This window comes from Stenella coeruleoalba (assembly GCF_951394435.1).
Source record: "Stenella coeruleoalba genome assembly, chromosome: 3".
NCBI classification, from domain to species: domain Eukaryota; kingdom Metazoa; phylum Chordata; class Mammalia; order Artiodactyla; family Delphinidae; genus Stenella; species Stenella coeruleoalba.
This window is the reverse complement of record NC_137148.1, coordinates 86550463-86565634: the sequence shown is the minus strand read 5'-3', so window position 1 is coordinate 86565634 and position 15172 is coordinate 86550463. Positions and strand designations below refer to the sequence as shown.

Here is a 15172-nt window from a genome sequence, read left to right as displayed (position 1 = left end):
TGGCAGGTGGACTCTCAACCACTGCACCACCTGGGAAGCCCGAAATTAACCTTTTCTGATTTTCAACATCAGTTTTGACAAATTATTTTTCTTAGGAAAATATGTTATTCATATTTCAAATTTATTTTTATAGTATCAACACAGTACTTATCAGTCACCCAATTTCTTCTATTTTTTGTGTCTTTTGTGACATTTTGTCATTTGCCTTTCTGTTATGTGCTTTCTTCCAATTGATCTTGATTAGCTAGTGACTTTTATGTTTTATTGTTGTTTTTTTCTTCAAAGAAGCAGTTTTTGGATTTTGACCATTTTTATCTCATTAAATTCTAATTTTGTTTTCTATTAATTTGTTTTTTGTTTGTTTTTATTAATTCTTTCCTTATGCTTGCTTTCAATTTATTTCTGTACTTCTTACTATTCTAATATTACTTAATACATTCTTTTTAACTGATAAAAGTATATAAGGCTGTGCATTCTTTCTTTTTAGCTGATAAAAGTATATAAGGCTGCTTATCTATATTCCATATACTCAAATATGGATTTTGTATTATCTTTGCTTTTTAGAAGTTCTACAATTTTGATTAGCACTTAACTGGAATTAAGAGAGGTTTTTCCATGACCAGATTTATAGATATATACATTTACTTTTTTGTTAATTTCTAATTCATTGCCTTTTTATCACAGAATATTGTTTCTACCACCTGTGGTGGTTAATTTTATGTATCAACTTGGCTGGGCCACGGACTGCACAGATACCTTATCAAACATTATTCTGGATATTTCTGTGGCAGTGTTTTGGATGAGATTAATATTTAAATGGGTAGATTTTGAGTAAAGAATATTGTCTTCCATAATGTGGGTGGGTCTCACCCAATAATTCAATCAGTTGAAGGCCTGAATAGAACAAAAGGACAGAAAGGTCTCCCCCAAGCAAGGGAGAATTCTCCAGCAGACTGCCCTCAGACTGTCTACAGCAGCCTGACTGAGGCCTTGTATGGAATATTGGCTCTCCTGGTTCTCCAGCCTACTGACCCACCCTGCAGATTTTGGACTTGCCAGCCTCCAAAATCATCTGAGTCAATTCCTTATAATAAATCCTATATTTTATTGCTTCTGTTTCTCTGGAGAATGCTGTTAATACACCACCCAACATCTTAGTCTAAATTTCCCTATTATCATTTTGTTTGCTGAATTTTGTGGTTGTAAGAGGAACTCATGTAGATAATATTTTCTGAAGTTTTTCACATTTAGTTTAATATCTTTATGACATTTGCAGTTACTATAAAATTTGTAAATGGTTTCTTCATTTTTTATTATCTTATAAGTTTTCCACTGTCTTCTGGCATTAAGTATTTCTAAATAGAAATCTGAAGCCAGCCTTATTTTTCTCCCTATAAATATCTGGTTATTTTCTCTTAGTTGCTGTATAGTTAAGGTCTAGTAATTTTACTAACCTATGTCTGGCTGTTGAGCATCCTACTCAGTTTGCTTTGGCATATAATGTGTCCTTTAAACATGTTAATGACTAGGGCATTGCCACTTATTAGCTGAGACTTTAGATAATTATCTGAATTTCAGTCTCCTCATCTGCATAATAGGGAAAATAATAGGATTTGCCTTAGAGGGTTGTTATGAGATTGAATTAATCTTTAAAGCATGTTTAATACTGTGATTGGTATACAATAAATGATATTGTTTATTTAATAAATTAATAAATAAAAATAAATTTCAAAAAAGTTTTCTTGATTTTATGTATTTAAATGTTATTTCAATTTTCTTCATAGAGAATTTCAATTATGTGTGTATTAGATGCTCTTTGCCTCTTTTCTAAATCAATTATTTTCTCTCTAATCCTTAAACAAAAACAAAAACAATATATTGAGGTATATCTTTTAGTGTAAGTACAGAGTTCTATGAGTTTTGGCAAATGTATACAGTTGTGCAATGACAATTTTAGAACACTTCCATGAACCCCCAAACTTCTGTCCTGTTGTTTGCAGTCAACTCCTGCCCTCAGGCAATCTCTGAACTATGTTGCTGTTACCAGCATTTCATCTTTTCTAGAATTTCGTATAAATGAAGTCATATAGTATGTAGGCTTTATATCTGGCTTTTTTCATCTATATTTTGTGTATAATTTTTTTCCCTTGTATTACTGCATGGTATTTCATTACATTTTCTTTATTCTAATCTATGTAAATAGTTAATTTCCATCACTTTTGTGCTTACTTTACTTGTTTCTATTTCATATGTTCCTTATTGGGTTTGCTGAGGTATCTATTTTTGTGCTTCTTCAAATTTCATTTTTCTATATGTGATGTTTCTTTTTTTCCTACTTATTCCTTTCTTTTTTTCCTACTTATTCCTTTCTTCCACCTTGAAGAAAGTCCTTGCTGCATCTTTTTCTGTTGTTCCCCTATCTCTGCCCTAAGTTCTGAAATTTGTCCTTTATGAATTTCCTTCCTAGGGTGATGATTTAATTCAGTTCTCTTAATTTTAGTGATATGCTTGGCCATGCTCTCTATCCATTCTGTGGAAACATTTTCTGAAGAGTGTGCATTCATTTACTCATTCAGCCATTCAGTATTTAACGAATATATTGTGAATTTTATTTGCAGGCACTGAGGATGCAGCAGCAAGTAAAACAAAATACAATAAAAATTTGTGAAAATATTTAATATATCAGATTGTGAATTGTGTTATGCAGGAAAATACAACTCAGAGAAGAGGAATAAGGAATGTCCATGTGTTGGTCAGTTTTAAATAATGTCACCTGTGACAATCACTTTCAGGAGGTGATAATTGATTAAAACTTGAAGGAGCTAAGAGAGTGACCTATATGGATATCTGGGGAAGAATATGCTAGGGAGAGAAAAGAGCCAAAAAAAAAGTCTGAGAGACGACTATACCTGGAGTTTTCTTGGAAAATAAAGGTCAGGGGACAGAGAGGTTTGGAAGTCAGAAGTGATGGGATGTGAGATCATATAGGGTCTTGGAGGCTTTTTAAAGTTTAGCTTTTGCTTGAGTGAGTTGGAGAGAGAGCCCTGGAGTATATGGAGTAGAAGATAAAAGAATCTGAGTTTGTTAAATCTTTTGGTTAATTTTGTAATCTTTACTACATTTTTAAAGTATTTATATATTGATTCTGTGCCACATCCTTTTATAGTATATATCACTGAATAAGTTGGATTTTCCTAAACTAGCTATTTGTAGATTGTTCCTATGGGAGTGGGGTGTGAAAAGATCTTAGGCAGCGTTCCAGACTTCACGACTTAGTCTCTCCTCCTGCTGCCATAGAGACAGACTGCTTCCTACAAATGTGGCTCCTTTGTGTGTCTTTGTGTACTCCCACAACTTCCCGTGTCTTCAATTTCTCTTAACACGCTTGGTTCAGAGGTGATGTTCTCTCCTTCTCAAGAGATATAGCTTTTGCACTTCTGAGTGAGCCCCTCAACTGCTGTTGATGCTGTCAGAGAACTGCCTGGCCATCTCACCTTGATTTCTTCCTTCATGTCTTCTAACCATCTAAACTTCTTTTGGCAGCTTTCACATGTATGATGGAGGCAACTTATTATAGCTGCATCCTTATCTGAAAATTGAGGTTACAGGCTGGTGTTTCTTTGCCTTGTTGCTTTGGTGTGATTTTCAGGAAGACAGGGGAAACACCCTGACTTAGATAGTGTAATCATTAATTTTATGTATAAACTTGGCTAATCTATGGTGCCCTGTTGTCTGGTTAAATACCATTCTGTCGATATTGCTGTGAAGTTGTTTTTTAGATGTGATTAGCATTTAAATCAGTAGATTTTGAATAAAGCAGATTACCCTCCACAATGTGGGTTGACCTCATCCAATCCGTTGAAAGCCTTAAGAGAAAAGACTGAGGTTCTCTGCCTCCTACACTGTTGGTGGCAATGTGAGTTGGTGCAGCTGCTGTGGAAAACAGTATGGTGGTTCCTCAGAAAACTAAACATAGAATTACTATATGATCTAGCAATCCCAATCCTGGCATATATCCAGACAAAACTCTGATTAAAAAGGATACATGCACCCCTATGTTCATAGCAGCAGTATTTACAATAGCCAAGACATGGAAACAACCTAAATGTCCATCAACAGATGAATGGATAAAGATGTGGTACATATATACAATGGAATAAAAAAGAATGAAATATGCCATTTGCAGCAACATGGATTCAACTAGAGATTACCATACTAAGTGAAGTCAGAAAGAGAAAGACAAATACCATATAATATCACTTATATGTGGAATCTAAAATATAACACAAATGAACCTATCTGTGAAACAGAATCACAGACATAGAGAACAGACTGGTGGTTGCCAAGGGGGAAGGGGTTGGGGGAGGGGTGGAGTGAGAGGGTGGGGTTAGTAGATGTAAGCTTTTATACACAGAATGGATAAACAACAAGGTCCTACTGTATAGCACAGAGAACTGTATTTAATATCCTATGATAAACCATTAATGGAAAATAATATTAAAAAAATATATATATGTATAACTGAAACACTTTGTTGTACAGCAGGAATTAACACAACATTGTAAATCAACTATACTTCAATAAAAAAAGAAGACTGAGGTTCTCTGAAGAGCAAGGAATTCTGCATTCAGACTGACTTTAGACTCAAGACAGCAACATCAGCTCCTGCTGGAATGCCTAGCCTGCTGAACTACCCTGAGAATTTCAAACTTGCCAGCCCCTACAATTGTGTGGGCCATTTCCTTAAAATAAACATCACTCTCTATATGTACATACATTATATTCATTCTACTTCTCTGAGGAACCCTAATATAGGTAGCCATATTTGTAATGAAAATTCAATAACTAATTTAATGCAAATATAAGGGAAGTTTTGAAGAGAGATTTCATTTAATAATATACTGTACTTATTCAGCATTTATACATTTTAGGGTTTTCAAAGGTATATTTATTATCACACATGCAATTTCATAGGACAGTTTTTGGGAATAGTAGCTTAACATGGTGGGTAATTCTGTATTTTATTTTCATTCTTACTGTAGTATTTGAAAAGTGGTATTAGAGCAGAGAGGTCAAGGAAATAAAGTTTTACGGGGTTATCATTTGGGAAGACTATGTATTTAGGTACCAATAATTGGTAGATCACAGTGTGAAGATGGAGTTCATGTCATCTTTGAATGGAAGCAGAAGCATTCTAAATCTTTTTTCCTACCCAAGAACATTCCTATCATTTTGTAAGGCATTCTTTAACTACAATATGCACTTGTAACCAAAAATGTATCAAAGAGATATAAATAATTACATTAAATATGATACACAGCGATGTCATATATTCTAGATCTCGATTTCAATACATCTGTTAGGCATTCTTGTCAGGGTCATTAGAGCAGGCTTAAATTTAAATCTAGGTTCAGAAAATCCCAAGGGTCGTAAGAAAAATATCTAAACTTTAATCATTAAAAATATAATAAGACTATGCATCTTTTAAATTATTGTTTTGTGTGATTTTATGTTCATATTATGAATATAGGCTTTGGCGGTATTCTAAATAAATACATAAAACTATAAACAGTAGCTTTTTAACATAGCTTGAATAACTACAACTTAATATCCAATGTGAAATATAGCACCTAACGTACCATTAACTCTATGGGAACACATTTATTCATAGCATATATGAGAAACGTATGTTTTTCAAAGGATCTGTGCAGACCAGACATTTATCAATTAGCAGAATTACCCCACAGGCTTGCTCTTTGAAAGAAAGAACACTTCCTTACATGTGTTCATAAGACACACCGATTTGTGAAGTTTCATATTCTTGAACCTATGCTATGTTTTATAACTATTGATGGACAAATTATTTGCATAAGTGTTAGGTTGCCTTACATTTTCATTGTATTTATTTATAAAATTCACAGTGGCCATAAAGAGTGTATATGCTCCCCTAACGTAATGACTGACTGGTTAAGGCATTTAGACCTGAGGTTTCTGAAGGTGAACATATGTGAATGTCATAGATTATTAGATACAGGTTTCATACTTGGTTGTATGTTATAAAATCTACAGAACCAAAAGTACTTACCAAATAGATGACATTGTATGGACTATGGTTCACCTACACCAGAAGGGCATCCTAGAAAGAGATGAAATGGAGGAAATAAGGAAATAAGCATAAATTACCCTATCCGTGATTAGATAAATATTCAGATATTAGAGATCTGTAATATGCTGGAACAAGTTTTAAAGGGATATTTGTTTTATATGTGAGATTTGGCCAAAGATTTTCTAACTTTTATTTTGTTCTTAAACCCTTATCAGAGGAATCATGTTTTATTTTTGTCAGATCTGCTCTGGATCTTATTTTATTCTTATTCCTAGATGTCATGCTCAAAACTCTTATTGTTCTTATTCCTAGATGTCATGCTCAAAACTCTTCTTGCTTCAGAGAAGATAATGTTGGTTTTTCAAAGGTGTTTATGTTTACGTATGCCAGAGGCTCTTAAACCTAGTAAATCAGAATTTACCAGTAACCATTTTAATAGTGGCAAGATGCCAGTCAAGGAGATTCTCATTTATTAGTGGAGTGGGCATGCAGTTAAAAATGGGCAGAGCTAGGAGTAATGATAACCACTGGCTTATGCTTGTCTGAAAGTTCAGTTCTTAAACTATCAAATGTGTTAATTGCTTCCAATGGCAGGAAAATGATCTGTAGAATATGGGCTGCCTGTTTTATTGCTTAGTACCAGGAATGTCTATGTGACATCATGGTGTCCTCTCTGAGTTTTTCCCAGTCCTGTTCTTCAATTTGGTTCTCTTTTCTTCCGTTTAGCATCATGACACTCCCTTGCTATGCTATTAAACAACACTCTAACTTTCCTCCTATCTCTGCCATCCCTCTAACCCCCAGCAATAGCTCAGCATGTTTACTCCTTAATCACTTCATGCTCAAGAACACGTGGGCTGAACTGAATGAGGCTTGTAATCAAATGACAGAACTCTATTTGATTATCATACACAACAGCAGCCTAATATATGATTTTTCTAATTATCTCCCCTGTGGTGGACATTAGCCCCTGTTTGGTTTTCAATTATATCATCTGTATGTCTTAGTCCCCAAATATTCCTAAGGGATATACTATCAGAATAACCATGGAGAAGTTAGTCAAAATGCCAGGAAAACAACTCCCTTGGATGACTTCCTTTTCTCTTCATGCTAAGTTGGATTATTATTAGGAGAGGGGCTGAAGGAACATAGATGAATCAAATGCATTAGTTTTTCACTTAAATAATAATTCTCAGAATTTTCCCCAGATAATAACAAGATTAAATGCCATATTAATTTCTTTTATATATTTTTCAGATATACAAGCATCATTCCTTTTCACTGAAAGATTGTTCCAAGTGAGCTTATTTTCTGCAGTCATTAAAACTGTGATTTGGGGGGGAAAGTTTATTTTGTTAAGTGACTGTTTTAAGTACATAATTCCTGAGAATCTGAGTCAGACTATATTATAACAATATTATATTTAAAGTAATTGATGTTATTGAAAGTTTTTGAGGAAGTCTTCAATTAAATGTTGGTCAATATGTATTCAGCATTTTTATAGACAATGGCATGTATCATTTTTACTATTATTTCAGTTCTTCTGAAAAATTCATAAAAGAAAGAGATTTCCTGAAAACTGTTAAATTTGGCAAAATATTAAAATTCTTTTCATTTTGTCTGTCCCCAGAGGAGATCCTATGGAGTCATTTTGTTTGCGCGTCAAGTTTTATGGATGATCTTAGTCAGAATCATTTACATATATATATATATTTTTTTGTGGTACGCGGGCCTCTCACTGTTGTGGCCTCTCCTGTTGCGGAGCACAGGCTCTGGACGCGCAGGCTCAGCGGCCATGGGTCACGGGCCCAGCCACTCTGCGGCATGTGGGATCTTCCCGGACTGGGGCACAAACCCTTGTTCCCTGCATCGGCAGTTGGACTCTCAACCACTGCGCCACCAGGGAAGCCCAGAATCATTTATATTTTGCAGTTTCTTTTCACATGTCATTAATAGGGAGCTGCTTCCTTGCTTGCATGAATGTTTGATTTCTTTTTCTAGTTAACTAGTGATCCAAATGCAAAATCTAATGCTTAGGGTAATCATGTGAATTTATGACCATCGCTTGAATGCTGGGCTTTCAGAAATGAAATTGAATAGATCATATTTCTCTATAAATGTAGGTTTTGCAGCTGAGATAGATCTAATATTGATAATCTCTTTATTTAACTGTTTCAAAATGCCATATGTGACTGAAAGCAACAGAATGGAAATAACTATGTTTACAGCAAATATAACAGGAAATGAAAGCAAGATATGCAGTAAGCTTCTCACTGAAGTGAGCATCATATTAGTGCTATAGTGCAGAGCATTAGGGGCAGTAATCAGCAGGTTGAAGGAAGGGACTGGAGTGCACTAGAAGTAGGATGAGGAAATTAAAATGGGAAAAATATGATGGCTATTTTCAGATGCTCAGCATCTCCTAGGAGGGATAACTTGAAGACTAAATTAAAACTAACTTAAGGGCTTCCCTGGTGGCACAGTGGTTGAGAGTCTGCCTGCCAATGCAGGGGACGCACGTTCGTGCCCAGGTCCGGGAAGATCCCACATGCCGCAGAGCAACTGGGCCCGTGAACCATGGCCGCTGAGCCTACGCGTCCGGAGCCTGTGCTCCGCAACGGGCGCAACGGGAGAGGCCACAACAGTGAGAGGCCCGCGTACCGCAAAAACAAAAAAAAACAAACAAAAAAAACTAACTTAAAATCAGAGAAAGGCTTCCCTGGTGGCGCAGTGGTTGAGAGTTCGCCTGCTGATGCGGGGGACGCGGGTTCGTGCCCCGGTCCAGGAGGATCCCCCATGCCACGGAGCGGCTGGGCCCCTGAGCCATGGCCGCTGAGCCTGTGCATCCGGAGCCTGTGCTCCGCAATGGGAGAGGCCGCAGCGGAGAGAGGCCCGTGTACCGCAAAAAAAAAAAAAAAAATCAGAGAAAAATACCTGTTGATTTATTTCAACAATTCTGTATGGAATAAAGTACATCTACTAGGTCACATTTTTCCAGTGTCTGCCATTGTCATATCTGTATTATTGCAAAACCATACTCAAGGTACAAGAAAATTTCAGTTTAGGAGATTTCCCTTATTCTAAAATGGATTCTGACTTTCACTTCTTCTTAGTCTGCATTCATGCATTTATCTCATGTGGTCTGCTCAAGTGAAATTAGTTAAAGGGAAAGTGCTATGGATGAATTGTTTCCTGAAATTCACATGTTGATGTCCTAACACCTAATGTGACTACATTTAGGAGTTAAGAGTTTTTAAGAAGTAATTAAGGGTAGGGTCCTAATCAGATGGTATTGGTGGCCTTATAAGAGGAGGAAGAGAGAGAGATTTTTCTTTTTCTCTACCATGTGAGAAGACAGTGAAAAGACTGCTGTCTGCAAGTCAACAAGAGAGCCCTTCTCATAAACTAACCATGCTGGCACCCTGATCTTGGACTTTCCAGGCTCCAGACTATAAGAAAATAAAGTTCTGTTGTTTAAACCACCCAATACATGGTATTTTGTTAAGGCAGTCTGACCAGACTAAGATAGAAAACATATTCTTTCCAAACACAAATCTATGCTCAGATGACAGGACAATTATCTGTCATTTCATTTAATTTCCTAAAATGCTTGAATGTTTTAGCAGCCATGATGGTGACAGATACACACAGAGGTCTTCTGAAGACAGTATTCAGTCTGCTTTTGCTCACCATCCTGCACAGAGGGATTCTGTGGTTAAAAAGAAACTAGCAAACATAAAAGCCCTGTTTGAAATCTCAAAAATCTAGATGAGAATCAAATTAAGTTATTAAGGAAATATTAGGCCCAAAATATATAGATGCAAGAAATCTTTGAATTTTATCCTACAGAATTTTATCCTCTAGTTATTCAACTGACAACTCAAGTCCTGGAATGTCTGTTTTCATATGTGTGGGATCTAGAAGGGACCCAAATGAATGCATATATTTCTAAGGAAAAAGGCAGGGATTTCTTTGAATTAGAATTTGGAAAAAGGAGATTATTATTTACCAATGTATCCAAATATATATATACAGGTTAGTAGATCATCCAGGATAAGTGTAATAAAGACCAGATTTTTAATTTCCAGACTAAATTCTGGAGGTATCATAAAATTCATAATAAAGCCAATTACTATTTTTAAGCAATCCTAGATATCACAGCAAATGGACAGAGAAAAAGTGTACAAACTATATGATAGAAAAACTATATGCTTTTAAATCCTGACATAAAAGAAGAAATTTATTTTAAAATAAAAACAAGCCCTTTTAAGTTTCATCACATTAAGAGTTATTTCCCATGTTTATACACATATTCATTCATCATATATTTTAAGTACCTACTACGTACCAGTCACCTTGCCAGGTTTTAGACATGAAAAGGGTACAAAGATGGCATCCTTCTCTGCCTTTAAGATTTTCTATACACAAAAATGGCTGATAGCTCTGAGATTTGGTAAATTGGAAATTTGGACTCAAGGGAGCCACAGAGATATTGCTATGAAATTCATTCTGTTGTAGTTTTCACAACTGAGTTCTTTAAATATATAGCCTGTTACGAAAATCAGAAAGCAGATACTTCATTTAACTGAAAAAATAATATGTGATAGATTATTTTTGACTCCAATATCAAACTTAGAACATCTCATGAAGAGAGACGTTTCCCCCCCTAAAAACACCAGTACAGAAACTATACAGTATAAGTCACTAGAGCAGGACTTTTCCAAATCAGCTACACTTCTCTGCCTCTAGAGATGATCTTTTCCTGTTGGATTCATTAATAGGTATAAACACAGAGGGAGGCTAGAAGGAATGGGGAAGCAGAACTCCCGTTCTCCTTTTCACCCCTCTCTCTCTTTTGCTTTTCTCCTGTAGATTGGGGGAAGGTTTGTTTATGTGAGCAGCACTGGAGACTAATTCATGGATTTATGTGGTTTATATGTACCATCTATTTACACTTCAGCCTCCGACTTCTCTCCTATATATCACACAGATTCAGGCAGACCCATTAAACTTGAGTTTTCTAGTTCTTCAGTGTCCATCCAAATTTCTTATCTCATTTCAGGCCCCCACATTCCTCACTTTTGGCTTAGCTCAGTTTAGTTTCCATAATTCTCACAACAGACACTGATAAAATAAGTTACGAGCTGTTCACTGAAGAGCATTATTTTCCTGTGCTCCTTGACACATTTTTGGGGTCTGCTATTCCACTGTGTGATGGGGCAATGCTCAGGGAAATTGTTAGCAGCATGATATACAGGTGCAGGATAGGCTCTGGATTGTAGTTCACAAGTTCCTGATTGACTTGATTATTAGGCTTATCTTTTATAGATTTGGATATTAAAAAACATTTCATCATTGTAAAGTTGAAGAAAAGGGCTTGGGAAATAGATATCCTGGGTTCTGGTCTTCCCTTTGGTATTACCCATATGGTTTGGGAAAAGTCAGATCATCTTTGTGCTTCCTCATCTGTAATTAGTGCTTCTAGACTATACTAATGATAACCTGTACTTTCCTGACTCTTCTCCTTCTTCCCATTTTTCAAGAGCAGTTAGAATGAGCCAATCCTCAAAGTTTAGTTTAAGGTTTATAGTAATTTAGACTCATTCAGCACTATGTGTGGAAGTAGTCAGCTGGTATACCATTGTTCATTTTGCTCTCTAGTTGGTAAGGTGTTGCTGTTAACACAAATTCTTGAAGAATTTACTAGAAATAACATCTTAGATATCAAATATAAAATAAAATATGTTAGATCTTCAGACATTATGATCTGTCTTATGGTTGACTTTAGTGTAAGTATTGGGTTGTCTTTCTTCATATAAAATATTTAGAATTCTATTTTCATTTTCACTCTTCAACTGTCTCATTCAAGTTGACAGAAATCTGTATGAATGGTCACATTGAAGATCTCTGATGGTACTTGAATCACCTTCATTTCACCTTTTTTTCTGCTTACTTCAGTATAGACATAACTGGATTCTGGGGAGACAATTTGTCCATAATTTTTATAAGCTAGCATTTACTTTATTGTTTTTCTTCCCTTGTATTAGATAATTACGAAGAATAGACCACCGTGGAGAGTTATGGTATCTTTGATATTCAAAATTTTAAATTGAGGTGACAAGAAAATTATTTTCTGTGTATATTTTAATGTTACTGCATAATTAATGCATTCTAGTGAAAAGGGAATATAAAACATGTACATTAGAACCTTCAACTAACTCTCTTATTGTGGTAAAAACCAAGCTTTCAATAATTATTTTCTTTGTAAGAGAGAAATAAAAGAAATCCAAGCATTACTACTATTGAATTATAAAACAACAAACTATCTCTTTCTCTGTGGCTTTCATCCATATCATTTACAGTGCAAATGCAATTTTTGGTTCACAAATGCTTCTATATTGAGAGCTGTGTGGAAAATAGAATGCCCAGTTCCAATTTTCTTGCCAAACAAAGAAAACAAAATCCTTCCCCATCTTCTGTATTATGTGAGTGCCAATAACGCCTCTTTGATGGTAGCTTTGTGTTGTATTGTGTTTTTGCTTTTAATTAAGATATATTGGGTAAAATAGTGCTTCATTGTATTGTACAAAATACTGAAGTATGGGCTAATTACAGCCTTCAATGGGATTCAGTATAGACCTCATGTTACTGTCTCTCCCATTTTTTAGTGTTTAGCAAAGTGTTCTGATGTTATATCTTCTCCTGGGATTTTCTTTTTAGCTTTTCTTCATCCAAATGAAAAGCAATGACCCCTACCTAAAATGTTAATTAAATGACTACCTCATTTGTTATAAAGTTTTTATTTAAAAATATCCTTACATTTTGGATGCCAAAACTCAATTTTGCCCCATATGGCCCTTTTCACAACACTTGTTTTTAGAGGGCATAATTTTGACAGAAGGCAGAATTCAAAGTTAGCAGAAAGGAGGTTGGGAGCCAGACAAATATGGAAGAAATGTCACCCTCATCTTTATTTAAACCTGATTAACCCTTTTAATTTAGTCATTAAGCTTTATTGAAAATGAACCGAATACAGTTATTAGTTGTGGAAAGAGAACAGAATCAATTTAGAATTAAATTAAAGGGCAAAATCTCTAGAACTTCTAGGTAAAGATAAAATGGTAGGTTTCTCACTGCAAGCTGATTACAAGGGAAAGATAATATTATCCATATTGAAATTGCAATTTACCGAGATGCCAATCTATTTCAGAATTTGCAACATTGTGATAAAACTCAAATAATACCTGGTATATATCTTTTTAAGTAACAGATTAAATAAATACTTACTAGTTGACTTGAAAAATGACTACAGGTAATATCCCATTGAGGTTTCCTTGATTCCTGAGCGTGGGGTATGACTGGGCGGGAAATGGGGGCTTCAAAAGGACAATTTTATCTCCTTTTTTATTGCCTTAGTGAAATATCTTCATCTACAAATATGAGGTAAACAGTATGCTTCAGGAAAAATGTCCATTGAAACAAAAGCAGAATTTAAATGGAATGATATCAATAACTATGAAAGGTTCTGATTTATGTTATTTCTCTGACCCTTTAGTTTCTAGATGCCTGCAATTTCTTTTGTCATGAATTTTCTGCACACATTATTAGTGTTCATACATGTATCTAATCTTTTGTTGAACTACACTGGATTAAAATGGTAATTGTAATTATTGTAATTGTCATTTTCATTCTGCATGCTAAATACAATGGGGTGTATTAAATTACTGCCTGAAAATGTATAATGTTTAATAATGTATTTTGATAGTTGGTTTTGACAATGGCAATAATAGTGGTATGCAATTATATATGTTATGGAGTGCTTACTATGTGTGCTTACTTGGTATATCTCCTGAAATTCTTACAACTGCCATATGGTATCATATGCATACAAGTGACTTGTTATTCTATTCCCTGATGATGGTACTATGTATCTTTCATACAATTTCACATTTAATATTTATATCATCTCCCCCTCCACTAGGAAGTAGGGATTTTAAAAATGAGGAAACTGAAGCTTTGAAACTAGTATATGGTGGTTTTCAAACCCATGCAGCTTGATTCCAGAGCCTGTGGTCTCAGCCAGTAAATAATGCTGCCTTTCTTTATGGATAATGCTTTACTTAAGAGAGTGAGACTGGTCTCATAGCTCTCTTCCTGTAGATTTCTGCAAAGTCAGCAGTGCTGCATGAAAATGCTCATATATCATTTGGCCAGTCAACATGGAAGCACAATACTGCATCAGAGCTTCATGTATATAAGAGGTATTTATGTCATGGTCCTTTCATAGGTTCAGTTTTAAAAGCTAAGTTAGATCAAACCCTAGGATAGCTCCTCTCTTTACTCTAGTTAAAGATTATGTCCTTAATGTGGGCTTCAGGTCCTGTGTAATCTGGCTTCCTATTCTCTCCCTGACCTCATCTCCTAATACTCTTTCTTTTGGACACTGTGCTATAGCTATGTTGCCATGGTTTTTTTCCTTCAGTTTACCAAGGATGCTCTTCAACTTCAAATATACCCTTTGTCTGGAAGGCCCTCACCCCAGATATCTACATGATTAGCTCCTACACAGCTTCCATGTCTTTCCCCAATCTCAAAATCTTGATGACCTACTTTGCACCCTATTTATAGTGCAGATTTTTGGATGCTCACTCTAGCAGTTCTGATCTCTTTACCCTGCTGTAATTTTCTTTTCTCCTTCAAACCTACTATGTAATTTACTTATTTGTTGTCTCTTTTCCTTGTTCAACATCAGGATTCTTTGTTGTTCTCTGATATACCCCAAATTCCTTAAAATAGTGCCCCCAAAATGGTAGTCAGTTGATAATATTTGTTGAGTGGAAGAATGGAGAGAGCAGCAACATTTTTGAGCAAGGTAGAGCTCAATTAAGTCACAATATATATTTTTGAATATGAATCTATAGGAATTCATGATTTATGGGATAATCAGATATTTCTATATAATAAAGGTAGAAGCTGAAGGCTGGGCAGGATTTTTGGATAGGCAAAGGATGTTAGACAATTTGCGCTGCTATAACAGAATACCATAGACCAGGTGGCTTAAACAAC

General features: G+C 35.3%; 1 long non-coding RNA gene across 1 annotated transcript in view; it reads right to left on the bottom strand.

Moving 5' to 3' along the window:
• LOC307184363 overlaps positions 1-15172 on the bottom strand; it is a 422536-nt gene that overhangs the window by 76954 nt on the left and 330410 nt on the right. Inside the window, exon 3 of the long non-coding RNA XR_013827716.1 lies at positions 6086-6136. This is a non-coding gene — a long non-coding RNA (uncharacterized lncRNA). The remainder of the gene's footprint in view (positions 1-6085; positions 6137-15172) is intronic.